Raw genomic sequence first — 13,367 nt, 5'->3', positions numbered from 1 at the left:
CAAACTTGCTGCTTTTGCTTTATGTAATGTTTTACCTCTTTCTTCCGCTAGGGTGTTGCCTGATGCTGTTAACTCTCCTTCGTTTTAATGATAGCTTCTTTTGTTCTAAAAAAAAAGAATTATAGAAATGAGTTGGATGCCATGATCATTAAAATCTTTTGGATTTGATACTTAGATTGTAGAAATTCTTCAGGGTTTGCTAATTAAAAATGCTCAAATATTCTATTTAAATAAATATGTAATGCATAAAAATTTTACTAATTAAAATTCACAAAGCTTTTGTAAATAATTTTATTGGAATTAAAAATATATCATTTTTTTTCGGCGTGAATCACCTTAACTTCTAAGTTCAAAATTATTCTAAATTTAGCTATAGGAAAACGGGGTATTACATGATTCAACTGATAGTCAGAAAGATTATTAACTCTACTCTGTTTACAAACTCTAGACTGAAGCTTTATGTGGACATCAGTTAAAGCTCACTGCTCAATTGCTGTCAAATTTGCTGAAGTCTTTCAATATCAGTCTACAACCTATTTCCAACTGAAATTTGGTTAAGTTTGTTTTATTTTGCGAAAAATAGCTTACAGGTGTATTCTCCCCCCATACACCTATTTTTATTATATTTATATTTTTATGAAATTAAATAATTTGTGTTGAAATTTTGAAATTACTTAAGTTAATTTAATTAAAATATAATAACTTATAAATATTTTTTAAATTTTGAAATTACTTAAGTTAATTCAATAAAAATATAATAACATATAAATCTTTTTGAAGTATTCTTTTTTTATGAAATTAAATGACTTGTGTTGAAATTTCAAAATTATTTGCATTACATTTGTTTAAATGTTGAAATACAATAAGGGAAAAAAAAAATTCTAACACATTTACAATAAAAAATAAGGCATAAAAATTCGTCTCTTTATTGAATTTTGCGTAGATAAAAAAAAATAAAAAAAACAATGATACAATCTTTAAAATTGAAATTACAACATTGAATAAGTAAACTAACTATCTACTTCACTATACTAATTCGAAAATTAAATTCTATTATAAGAGGAAAACAATGAATAAAGGGCTTGAGCTCAATTTTAATATAAATATTATAATTGTGTGGCCTACGTATCTTCATTCAATAATGTAGAATCAAAGCCCACGTAGTTCTTTTACCTTAACTTACCTAGTCGAACACCTCAGCGTGGAAGGCCTACCCATTACCTATAGTGGGGGGGGGGGGATTTCCGCCTCCACATCATGTCGTGCTTGATCGACTTCTTCCTCCTCATTCTCTTATTGGCTATGCAAACTACGTGCATAGGCTTCATCCTCCTTTCTTGAATTTGTCGAGCATATTTTTCACCCATCATTTCGACAGCCTCACAGTGTGACAGCCGTGTTGATGGCCTTGAGGATGATGATAGAACATTACGAGGATAGGTGGGAGTGCTACCAATATCTTCATCAGAGTCGACATTGATAGACTTGCCACAGTTACCACGAGATCCAGACATGATAACAAATAAACAAGTAGAGAATATAGAGATAATAGAGAGTAACAATAGAGCAATTAAGTAAGAGCAATAAAGTAAAACAAGAGTGTGTGTAGCGCTAGTGTAATTTAAATATATACTAATAGATAATAATAGATAATTAGTATATAGTACTTAGTAGTAATATAATGTAAGCAAGAGAATAACAATAGAGCAATAAAGTAAAACAAGAGAGTAACAATAGAACAATAAAGCAATTTAGCACATAAAGAATGAAGGAGAATTAGAAGTAAAAGAGAAGAGAGTGTATAATTGTTAACACAATAAGATGGTTTTGAAGGTTGAAAAATTGGGTATTTTAAAATAAAATTGGGGGGGGGGGGGGAGAGGAGGGAGGAAATCTGAATTTGAATTTGAAAGTACAAAAAAACAAATTGATCGAAATTGCCTATTTTAAGTTGAAACCGCCCAAAATCGACGATTTTCGCCTAGGAGACTGCGCACCTAGCCTGCGGTTAACCGCCGATTCCTGGTTCCAGATTTTCCGGCCCTTAACCGGTCCACCCCTACTTTCGGTTCCAATTCAGGCCCGCGGTCAATGGTCTGAGCCAAAATCGTTGACCACAGGCCGATCAGGGGCCGAAGCTGGCGGGTCCGATTCGAACTGGGCAACACTAGTGTAAGTTAAGTTATTCATTACAGGTCGAATCATGCAAATCACTAAATTAAATAATTTTTTCAATTACTATATTTTATATAGGGATAATATATATGACTAGCCAAATACATAAATATATATTCCTTTAAAGCTACAAGTATAAAAACATGACGCCGAGTTGTGGCTTTTTGACTCTTGAGTCCGGCCTTCACGCTTCACGCCTCCAGCCCTCCAGCGACCGGTGCTCTTCCCACCGGTCATCGGCGCCGGTGTTTTCCTCTCCAGCGCAGCTACTGCACCTGCACAAGACCGCTGCTGCGCAGTCCTCTGGAACGAACCAGCGTCACCTGCACAGCGCCGCCGAGAGCACGCCGCGTCCCCACCGCTCCTTTCCGCAGCTCGCGCCGGCCATCACCAACTCCGTCGATCGCTCCTCTCCCGTCGCCGCTCCAGTCCCGTCGCCTCTCCAGATCCATCCCCGCTTTCCTTTGGCGATTTGGCGATCTGAGACAGACCGTTGACGTCGATTGAGGCCGGCTAAAGACGGTGAGCTCTGGACCGGCTGTCAGCGTCTGGAGCCGCCGTTTGACGTCGCCGAGGCAACGCCACCGCCGGATCTGCTCATGCTTCGCCTGAGGTCGACGGATCTGACCTCCGGCAGCCCACTTCTCGACTGCCACTGCTGCCCGGAGTGAACGCCGGTGCTGCTGCTCTGTAGTTGGCGAGGGACGGCAGATCGGCTGCTCCCGTGCAGATAGTGCTCGACGATCATGTCCTCCGGCAATTTTCAGCAGTCCTCGATCGACAAGGGTGGTCTTAATCTGCCCCAAGTTTCGAACAACTTCATCAAAGCCTCTACTGACGTTGCTGGCCCAGTCTTACCAACCTCCAAGGATAACCCTTGTTTGCCGAGTGTTTCAGCGCAGAAGAATCAACAGCCGCAGCTTGGTTCTTCCTCTTCTACCGCGAAAGTTGTTGGAACGGTGTCCTCTTATGCTCATGTCACGGCCCCCCAAAGAGTCAGGAAGCCGGACTTACCGGCACATAAATTCCACGCGCTTCAACCCTTTGCTCAAGGAGGACATGGCGTGCTCAAAGTTCCTCGCGAAATCCAGAATTTTCAGGCGTTAAAATTCCAACACGCGCTTATTGGTCGTTTCATGATGAATAAAGGTGAAACACCTAGGACAACTAGAGAACTCAAGGCGGAATTACAATCGTTGTGGGCGATTAAATCTCCTTGGTTTCTCATGCCGATGGGAAGAGGATTCTATACTTTAAAGTTCATCGACAAGGAAGATAAAGCTACCGCTAAACGACATGTGATCTGGGATCTTCCTGCCGGTTCGATACGTCTTCGTGATTGGGTTCGCTATTTTAACCCCTATAAAGAATCGTCCTCCTTGGCTCAAGTTTGGGTGAGAGTCTATTACCTGCCGGTGGAGTTCTGGCATCCGGAGGTTCTTTCGGGCATAGGTCGATGGTTGGGACAACCTTTGAAGATTGATGGAACGTCTATTGATGATGAAGTAGCTCACTTTGCTCGTATTTTAGTGGAAATTGATCTCTCTCAACCTCTCCCGGAATTCATGACGATCGATGGAGGCGAGTATTTTTTTAACATTGAATTCAGTTATGAATATATTCCTTTATATTGCACTATATGTAAGATAACTGGACACTCGCCGGACAAGTGTCGGCGAGGAAAAACAGGGAAAAATGTTGAACCTGAGGCGAAGATCATTAGAGGCCCGGAATGGCAGGCTGTTGTGGAGGCCAAGAGTAAGCAGCCTCTCGATGGAGAGGTGGCATCTGACTCAGAGTCGGAAGATGGAGCTAAGGAAGTGAGTGTTTCTGCGCACAAGGAGTTTACAGGGCCGGATCTTTTGGAAAATTTGTGTAACAGGAGCTCGGGGTCTAACCACAATCAACTGGGGTCCCAGGATGGTAACAGATTCGCAATCCTCGAAAATTCCTCGATTCAAGAGGATTTGGTGACTAACAAGCAGGATACCATTCTTAAGAACACAGCGGGGGACATCGACATGAACACTGCTTCGTCAGAAAATTATAATAATCAAGGAATGAGATCTCAACAGCAAGAGAAGGGTTGGGAATTTGATGCCACTAAACATATTTCTCTGGAGCTTAGCATCGAACAGTTGGGAGATGCTACTAATAAGAGGGAATCTCAGCAGCCTCTTTCGGTGGAAATTTTCCCAAAAGAGATGGGGGGCGTCAATTTAATGACGGCAGATGGATCTATTTTGCAGGTTGATGGGGAACAAAGGATAGAACAGCAGTTGGGGGACGTATCGAAGAAGGTGTTAGCAGTTTCGCACAACGGTTCTCTTCAGGTGGAGCAAATGAACGAACCATGGGGTGAAGTTACGGAGAATGTGGCAGCAGGCTTGACTCAGGTTTCTCTTCAAGAGGAGAGACATGGGAGGGATCGCGACACCATTACTCAGCAGACTGCGCAGAGCACTCTTGCTCCTTTTTCGGCTGACCAAACAAGCAAGGAAAAGAAAATTCTCGCTTTAGAAAATGATATTAAAGTGGAGAGGTTAAAGAATGAGGTCTCAGGATCAAGCTTATCTAAACGTGGCAGAGGGCGTCCTCCCAAGAATGATCAGTATATGCGCAATCATAACAAGGCTCTTCATCTTCAGCAAGAAAGTATAAAAAATCGTCTCCGGAAGGCAGCTGATGATGGGCATCAACCAAGTGAGTATATTGTTGATTATCAAGAGTCGGAGAGTTTGCAGGCTATGGACAACGTAGCAAACAAACGGTGGGATAAGGAAGCGGTGCTGGGAACTTCTCAGCCCAGAATCAATCAATAATTCTTATGAATTTTTTGGTTTGGAATGTCCGAGGCTTTTCGGACGATTCTAAATCTCTTCTTAAGGAGCATTGTCGTTCCTTTTTGCCTTTACTTGTTGGCATTATTGAGCCAAAGAAAAGCCTTCAGAAAGTTCGCCAGAGCTATTGGAGATCGATTAATTTGGTGCCTCATCATCAAAATTGTCGACAGCCTCGGAGACCGAACATCTGGTTGCTCACTAATCCGGATGTTCAGACCACGATTCTGCTCTCCTCGGATCAAGTCATTATTGCTGATTGTGTTTGGCAAACATACTTTTTTAGAGTTGCTATTGTGCATGGTGCGAATGACCACGTTTCTCGACGTGCCTTGTGGACGGATCTTCTTTCTTTTGTTGATGGGAACACGGTGTTTATTGGCGACTTCAACGCCGTTAAGGGGGCCCATGAGCGACGTAGTTTGGCGGCGCCTTTGAGAAGTTCTTGCAGCGAGTTTTGCGACTTCATTGAGGCTTCGGATATGATTGAATCTCCTTCTTCTGGCATTCGGTTTACATGGTCTGGTCGGATTTTACTTCCTCGGCATGTGGAGTCTAGATTGGACAGGGCATTTTTTTCTCCTGGTTTTGCGAATTTGTGGGCTTCGATTAACACACATGCGCTCCCAAGGCTTACCTCTGATCACTCTCCCTTGATTTTCCAATGCAGCGATGAGATGAGTAAGGGGAGACGTTTCAAATTCTTGAATATGTGGACTTCTCACCCTAACTTTCTTGACCGAGTGGCGTCTTCTTGGGATGCTGCGACTGACGTTCGTTGTCCTATTTTTAAAATCATGTTCAAGCTCCGTCGTCTCAGAAATGACCTCAGGGCTTGGAATAAAGATGTTTTTGGGCAGGTGGATATGCAGATTAATTCGGAGCAAGTCTCGTTGCTCGACGTGCAGAACAGGATTTCTGACCAGGGTTACACGGACATTCTTTTTTAGGAGGAGGTCAGTCATCAAGCTCGGTTGTCTTCTTTCCTTACCAGGAAGAACAGTCTTTTGCAACAAAAAAGTCGCGCGCACTGGCTTTCTGACGGAGACCGTAATACTTCTTTTTTCCATCGTGCTATTCGATTTCGAAAGCAAAGACACAGGATTGAGCACTTGAAGATTGCCGATGTTGTCTCGTATGATAGGGGGAATATTCAGCAGCATATTATTGATTTCTTTTCATCTCTTTTTAAAGACGAAAGTCCCAGTAATGTGAATTGGGATATGCTGGAAGGTATTATTGATCAATTTGTCTCTGAGGATCAGAATGGGAAGCTCACGCATATACCTGATGATGAGGAGATTATGGCTGCGGTTTTTAGCTTGGATGCGAATAGCTCGCCAGGTCCGGATGGGTTTTCAGGGAAGTTTTTTCAGAGCTGTTGGACCATTTTACGACTGGATATTCTTTCTGCGGTGCGTGCTTTCTTCCTTAATTCTTATCTGCCTGCAGGCTGCAATGCTAGCATCTTAATTTTGATCCCAAAAAAGGATGTGGTGGAGACGGTGGCTGATTTGAGACCTATCATTCTCTCAAATTTCTTCTTTAAAATTATTTCCAAAATCCTCGCTTCTAGATTGGGGGAAGTGGCGGCTGTTGGGGTGTCGCCAAACCAATTTGGGTTTATTGGAGGTCGTTCGATTCATGACTGCATCATGCTTGGCTCTGAAGGTTTTAGCTGCATGAATCGCACGGGCAAACGCTCGAATATGGCTTGCAAAGTGGATATTCGCAAAGCATTTGATACTATGCGCTGGGACTTTATTCTGAACGTGCTCAGGGTTAACGGTTTCCATGGAAAGTTCATTGAATGGATTTCCATTATCTTCAGTTCTGCCCGGATTTCCATTCTTTACAACGGACAGTTGAGTGGCTACTTCGCTTGTTCCAGGGGAGTTAGGCAGGGTGATCCTCTCTCTCCTATTCTTTTTGGAATTGCTGAGGATGTTTTGAGTCACTTATTTCTCATTTGTGTGAATTCTCGTCACATTACTTCTATGGCTTTCAGCAGAAAGGCCTCTTTTCCTACTCATTTGCTTTATGCTGATGACATTTTGATTTTCTGTAAGGCGTCGATGAAAAACGCTCGCAAAATCAAAGAAATCTTGGATTTCTATGGTGATATTTCGGGACAAATTTGTAACCCTGCCAAGTCTCACGTTTTCTTCGGGAGGGGCGTCTCTTCCATGGTGAAGAATCGTGTGATTAGTGAGCTTGGCTTTGCGATGGGATCTTTGCCGGTTACCTATTTGGGAGTTCCGATTTTCTCTGGTCGCATGCGTGCTTCTTACTTGATTGGTATTTATGATAAGATTGTCAATAAGTTTTCAAGTTGGAAGGGGCTACACTTATCTATGGCTGGCAGAATTTGCTTGGTTCGTTCTGTGATTCAAAGTTCGGTAACGCACTCTATGATGATATATAGATGGCCTAAATCCCTCATCTATAAACTGGATAGGAAGTGCCGCAACTTTATTTGGTCGGGACATGTGGACAAAAAGCCTTCGTGCCCGGTGAGCTGGTCTAGGGTTTGCGCTTCTCGGTCGGAGGGTGGCCTCGGGGTTAGGTCTTTCTCGGCTATGAATAGAAGCTTCTTGATGAAGATGGCCTGGAAGCTTGTGCAAGGGCGAGACTTCGCCCCTTCGATCATGGCGACTCGCTACTTGTCGAATTTTGGCTATGCCAAGATGTTCTTGGCTTCTTCGCCATTCTGGACTGGCGTGAGGGAGCATGTCAACTCCTTGGTGATGAATTCTTATTCCTATATTGGCACTGGAGAACACATTTATTTCTGGCATGACGAATGGCTGGGTTACAAGTTGGCGGACAAGCTTCATATTCCGCCTTTTATGAGAGACTTTCTGCAGCAAGCTGTGAGTGATTACTTCTATGATGGTGTTTGGCATTTCACTCCGGATTTTATTATTCAGTTTCCTGATATTGTGGTGGATATTCTGTTGCTTCCAATTGGGGAGGAGACTGACACTCGCTTCTGGAAACCTTCTGTTAGTGGAGAGGTTTCGACCTCTCTTGCCTATGTTTCGCAGTCTCCGCATTTTCCCAAAGTTCTTTGGGGAACTTGGATTTGGGAGCGTTTTATTCCTGACAGAAGATCTCTTATCACATGGCGGATTCTGCATTTGAAGATGCCGACTCTGGATGGTCTAATCAAAAGGGGCATGCATGGCCCCAACAGATGTGTGATGTGTGGGTTAGCTGAGGAGTCTATTGACCACTTGTTCTGGAATTGCAATGTTATTCGGCAGACTTGGGGGGTTTTCTTTGATTGGTTTGCCAAGTCGCACATTCTGGACTGCTTGGATATTCATAGCATGTTGGCTGCTGCATGGAACACGGATTTCAGTCCGTTGGTTCGGTCCTACTGGAAAGCTGGGGTCATTAATTTTATTTGGAAAATTTGGGATTCCCGCAATCAAGTGACTTTTAATGACGCCAGTTTCCACCCAAATTTGATTCTTGGGTTCCTGAAAGTTGCGTTTAAGGAGATGGATTCAAATTTCCCTAAGCTTGGTCGTTCTCATAACTCTTGGCAGGATTATTTGACGCTTAGGCGAATTGGGGTTTCGATGCGCGCTGTTCCGCCCCCTTTGATGATTGAGGTTCACTGGTGGCCACCGGCAGGGCAGTGGATTAAAGTAAATACGGACGGTTCGGCGCTCGGGAAACCTGGAAGCATTGCCGCGGGCGGTGTATTCCGTGATAACTGGGGTGCGGTTCGCGGTTGTTTTCACTTTAAAGGGGGTTCGGGGTTCGCTTTTGAAGCGGAGCTTTTCGCAATCATTCATGCCGTTCGAATTGCGAATTCTCGTGGGTGGCACTGGCTTTGGATTGAAGCAGACTCGTCTTATGTTGTCCAGCTTCTGCATTCTCGTTCTCTGAAAGTTCCTTGGCGTTTTCTACCGCTATGGAAACAGACTTTAAATTGGCTTTCAAATTTTCGACTTCAGATTTCGCATATTTTTAGAGAAGGAAATAGTGTTGCGGATATTATGGCTAATCATGCCCGGATCGAAGGGTGGTGGCCCTTTGCTATTGAGGATATTAAGATTGCGGTGTCTTTAGATATGGCTACTCATAGTCGCGTTCGTATGAAGAATTGATGACATGGGGCTGTTTAGGAATGGTCTCTTGGAGTTGATGCTCGGTTGGGGTGTTTTCGATCTTCGTTTGGTTGGGTTTACTCAGCGACGGCGTCTAACCGGCTAAGGTCCAACTATTTTTTATTTTTATTGGATGATGGCGACAACGTCTCACCGGCCATCATCTTTTTTGCTTTGCGAGTTCTTGTTTCGATTGTGACTAGTTTGAGCCGGGATTGTTTTGGGACGATGGTTAGGCCGGAGTTTCAGATACTTTCCTTTCCGCTCTTCTGGTCGTGGTCTTTGTCTTTTGACGATAACTCCTTTTCCTTTTCTGGTTTTTCCCACGGGGTTTTCCATGAAAAGGTTTTTTTGAGGCTCGGCCCTTAGTCTGCTTTTTTGTGCTTTCAAGGGTTCCTTTGTTCTTTTTTCTTTTTCCCATTTTTTATAAAATCGCATTTTAATAATACAAGTATAAAAACATATCAAAAGTAGCCATTTTACACTGAAAAGATAAATATGCCCATATGATAGTGACATAAAGTAATAGAATTTAAAAAAAAATGAAAAAACATTATTTGTTCCTCCAATAGGGCAATGCAGCTAAAAAACTTATACTAATTATTAATCTAACGTAATTATCATTTTACTTAATTAACTTTAATGATAATTAAGGAAGAGATTGCAAATTGTTTCCAAAATATTCTGTCCCTCTCCCACTATTTCTGCGACTTATTTTTTTTCGATTTTCTTCAAAAAAAAAAATTATCCAATTTCATTTGTTAATTCCATTTAGCTATTTTTTTTTACATACATATATATGTTTTTTTTTTGAATTAGTGTTGTTTTTAACAAAAGAGATAATAATATAATATAGGCAAAAAAGATACATTAACCAAAATAAAGACAATTCAATTAAAATCAAAATAATAGACCAAATAAAACTATTTCTGCATCTTTGAAGATCAGATTTTTAATGTCACTAAAGTTCTTAGCTTTGTCAAGACTGTTTTTAAGGAAACGGAAGCGGCGCCTTTGAAGCTCGGGTATATGGCCAATGAGTGGAACGATTACCTCACTTTAAGGTCCCTTGGGGTTTCTTCTCGGCCAGCACCTCCGCCGGAATATATTTCTGTGCATTGGTGGCCACCGGATATCGGTTGGATCAAGGTAAACACAGATGACTCTGCTTTCGGTTCTCCGGGGTTAATTGCTGCTGGTGGGGTGTTCAGAGACCGCACAACCATGGTTCGAGGATGTTTTCATACTAAAGGAGGGTCGGGCTTTGCTTTTGAAGCCGAGTTACTTGCTGCGATTACAGCCATTGCTATTGCCTATAATCGTGGATGGCACAAGCTCTGGTTTGAGGCGGATTCTTCGTATGTGGTTGGTCTTTTTCAGCGGCGCTCGATGGAGGTTCCTTGGCGTTTCATCAACTATTGGAAGGAGACGTTAGTTCGCCTTCAGGAGATTACTTTCCGAGTTTCGCATATCTATTGGGAAGGGAATGCCGTGGCAGACATTATGGCAAACTCTGCTAGGCAAGAGGGGTGTTGGAACAATGGGATTGAGGTCATCGAGGAAGCGGTTATTCGTGACATCGCTAATCACAGCCATATTCGTCGTATTTAATTGTCCTTGTTGTGGGCCGTGCTCTTGCTGGGTTTTTTGTTGCCTTTTTTGAGCTGGAATTACTTGGGGACAATGGTAAGGCCGGAGTTCCTGACGCATTTCCTTCCGCTCGTTTGCTTTTCTTTCTCTTCTCTAGTCCTGTTTTTGTTGAGTACTCTTTTTCCTTTTTACGATTTTTCCTTTGGGCTTTTCGTAAAAAGGTTTTAACGAGGCTCGACCCTTAGTTGGAGTCTCTGTGCCTTCATGGGTTTTGATCTTTTTCTTTTTTATAAAATACCGCTTTTAATTATATAAAACTATTTAGTCCTATAACATATCACAAAAACTGAAAGTGACGCTCATATTTGTTGATGTTGAAAGAATTTAGTGTCTTCAAACTACTACAAGTAACACTGTGTAATTCGTAAGAGTAATGTTGATAGGAATGTTATCAACAGAATGTTAATAACATTGAAACCAACATGCAACGGAAATGAAAAACACACATGAATACTTTTTCACAGGTTATATAAATACAACTCGTGAGTGCCTCAAGGCTAAAAATACTATGATCATCAACAATACAAAGTACAGATTAGAGATCTCTTGGAGATCTATCTTTACTGATTGGTTGTTTAAGATAAATCAACCTATCTGCTCACTGCACTAGAATGTTGAATCAACACACAACCAGAACACCCTGCTACGTTCCAATGGCCTTGTACTTCAATTCTTGCCCTTGACATCCTGTCAATACAAAGTGAGACTTTACAGATTAGCTGCCTAAACCCCCTTTGTCAAAGTAATCCTTGAAGAACTGGTACCACGTTTGCAATAGGAATGTTGAAACAACACAGCCGAAAAACTCAGATAAAATAGTCTTCTACGCTCCAATGTCCTCGATCTTCAACCCTTACCCTTGACCTCCCGTCAATACAAAGTAAGCCTTTACAGATTGGCTACCTAAGACTCCTCCGTCAAAGCAAGGTTTGAAGAACTGGTATCATGTTTGCAGCAAGACAAAGTGACGAGTTGGTTGTGAGCGAATGTTAGGTCGGTGAAAATGCATTCCCAAAACATAAGGATGAATGAGACTTCTTGCTACTTTTATAGACCTTCATGTCGTGGTTAGTTTCCTCCACTTTCCACTTCCAGAAGCTTCCTATAAATGCTGCAATCCACCTCCGAAAACTGTCAATCGACCAGCCTGGAATGTTGGTTGAAAAGATCATGGATCCTGAAAAATAGGAACTAACAGTCCACTACTTTGGACCATGATAAACCACCTTTCCACTCATTAAAAACGTGGTCAACAAACATAAAACATTTATTCCACAACCAAAGAATAAGAAAATGTGAAAGGAAGGTAAAGATTAAATATATACAATTACCAATGGAAAGTCAAAGTACAGAGTCAAGGCAAACTCCAGAATGTTGGTTGAAGCCCAGAAATGTTGACACCATAAATGTTATCAACATTCCACCCAACATTGAAAACACAACTGTTATCAACATTGGTCCCAACATTGTCGGAGTCAACATTGACTCTAACAGATGTTTTAAAGATTTTAAAAGAATAATTTGTTTACTAAATTTATAGTGTATAAATGAAATAAATTTAACAAATGTTGCCACTTCAAAAAATATGTAACAGAGGCAAATAGTCAATAAATTATATAATTAATAAAAAAAATTAATTTTAAAAAATCAATCAGGCGATTTAAAATTAAGAGGCATTATATATATATATATATATACACACACACACACACACACACATATTATTAGTATGTAATTCGTTGAAATTCGACTGATAATTACTTTAGTTGGATTTTCCTTAAAAAAGTTTTAATGAAATCGGCTCTTAGTCTGCTTCTTTGTGCTTTCAAGGGTTTCTAGGTTTTATTTTTTCTTTTATAATAGCTCTATTTAATTAATATCGTATAGTATTATCCGTTATTTAAATAATATCATTTATTATATCGTTAATTTTACAACTTGTTCGCGTCCCAAACATGTATATAATATCCGCTAATTATTGAAACTCATCTATAATATGTCTAAATAACTAAATATAAATTATTATAATGATTATATATGTGCCAATAAAACCCGAATATTACATAGTAAATATTCATAATAAATATTATAAATATTCATTAATTAGTCTTTTTCGTCTATCTATATAATAATACGCGCTAACTTAAATCCTACTATCGTCTTAAATGAATTGTACAAATTCTATATATCATTTTATTGAGCCTCTAAATTGTTGATTGTTGTTCTTGTGAAGTAGGTTTATTTTGATTTTATACTAAAAATCATAGTCTTTTATGATTTCGTGTACAGTTCATGTACAAATCGTGCATGATTGCGTGCACAGTTTCGTGTACAAATTTGTGCACGGAAGACCACGACCCACCCTGACTGTGATATGGTTCGTGTACACTTCGTATAGGGTACATGAATCATTCGTGCAGTGCAGTGGTTCATGCAATGGCTTGTGCAGTGTTTCGTGTACCATAATTTCGTGCACCGTATAGGATTCGTGTACTCTAACTCGCCATATTTTTTTTTGAAATTTTTCTTCTTTTAAAATACAAATTTTTGAAATATCAAATTAAAGATGAATGTGTATAGA

This window comes from Salvia miltiorrhiza, chromosome 2 (assembly GCF_028751815.1).
Source record: "Salvia miltiorrhiza cultivar Shanhuang (shh) chromosome 2, IMPLAD_Smil_shh, whole genome shotgun sequence".
NCBI lineage: Eukaryota > Viridiplantae > Streptophyta > Magnoliopsida > Lamiales > Lamiaceae > Salvia > Salvia miltiorrhiza.
Note: the sequence above shows the minus strand (reverse complement) of the source record.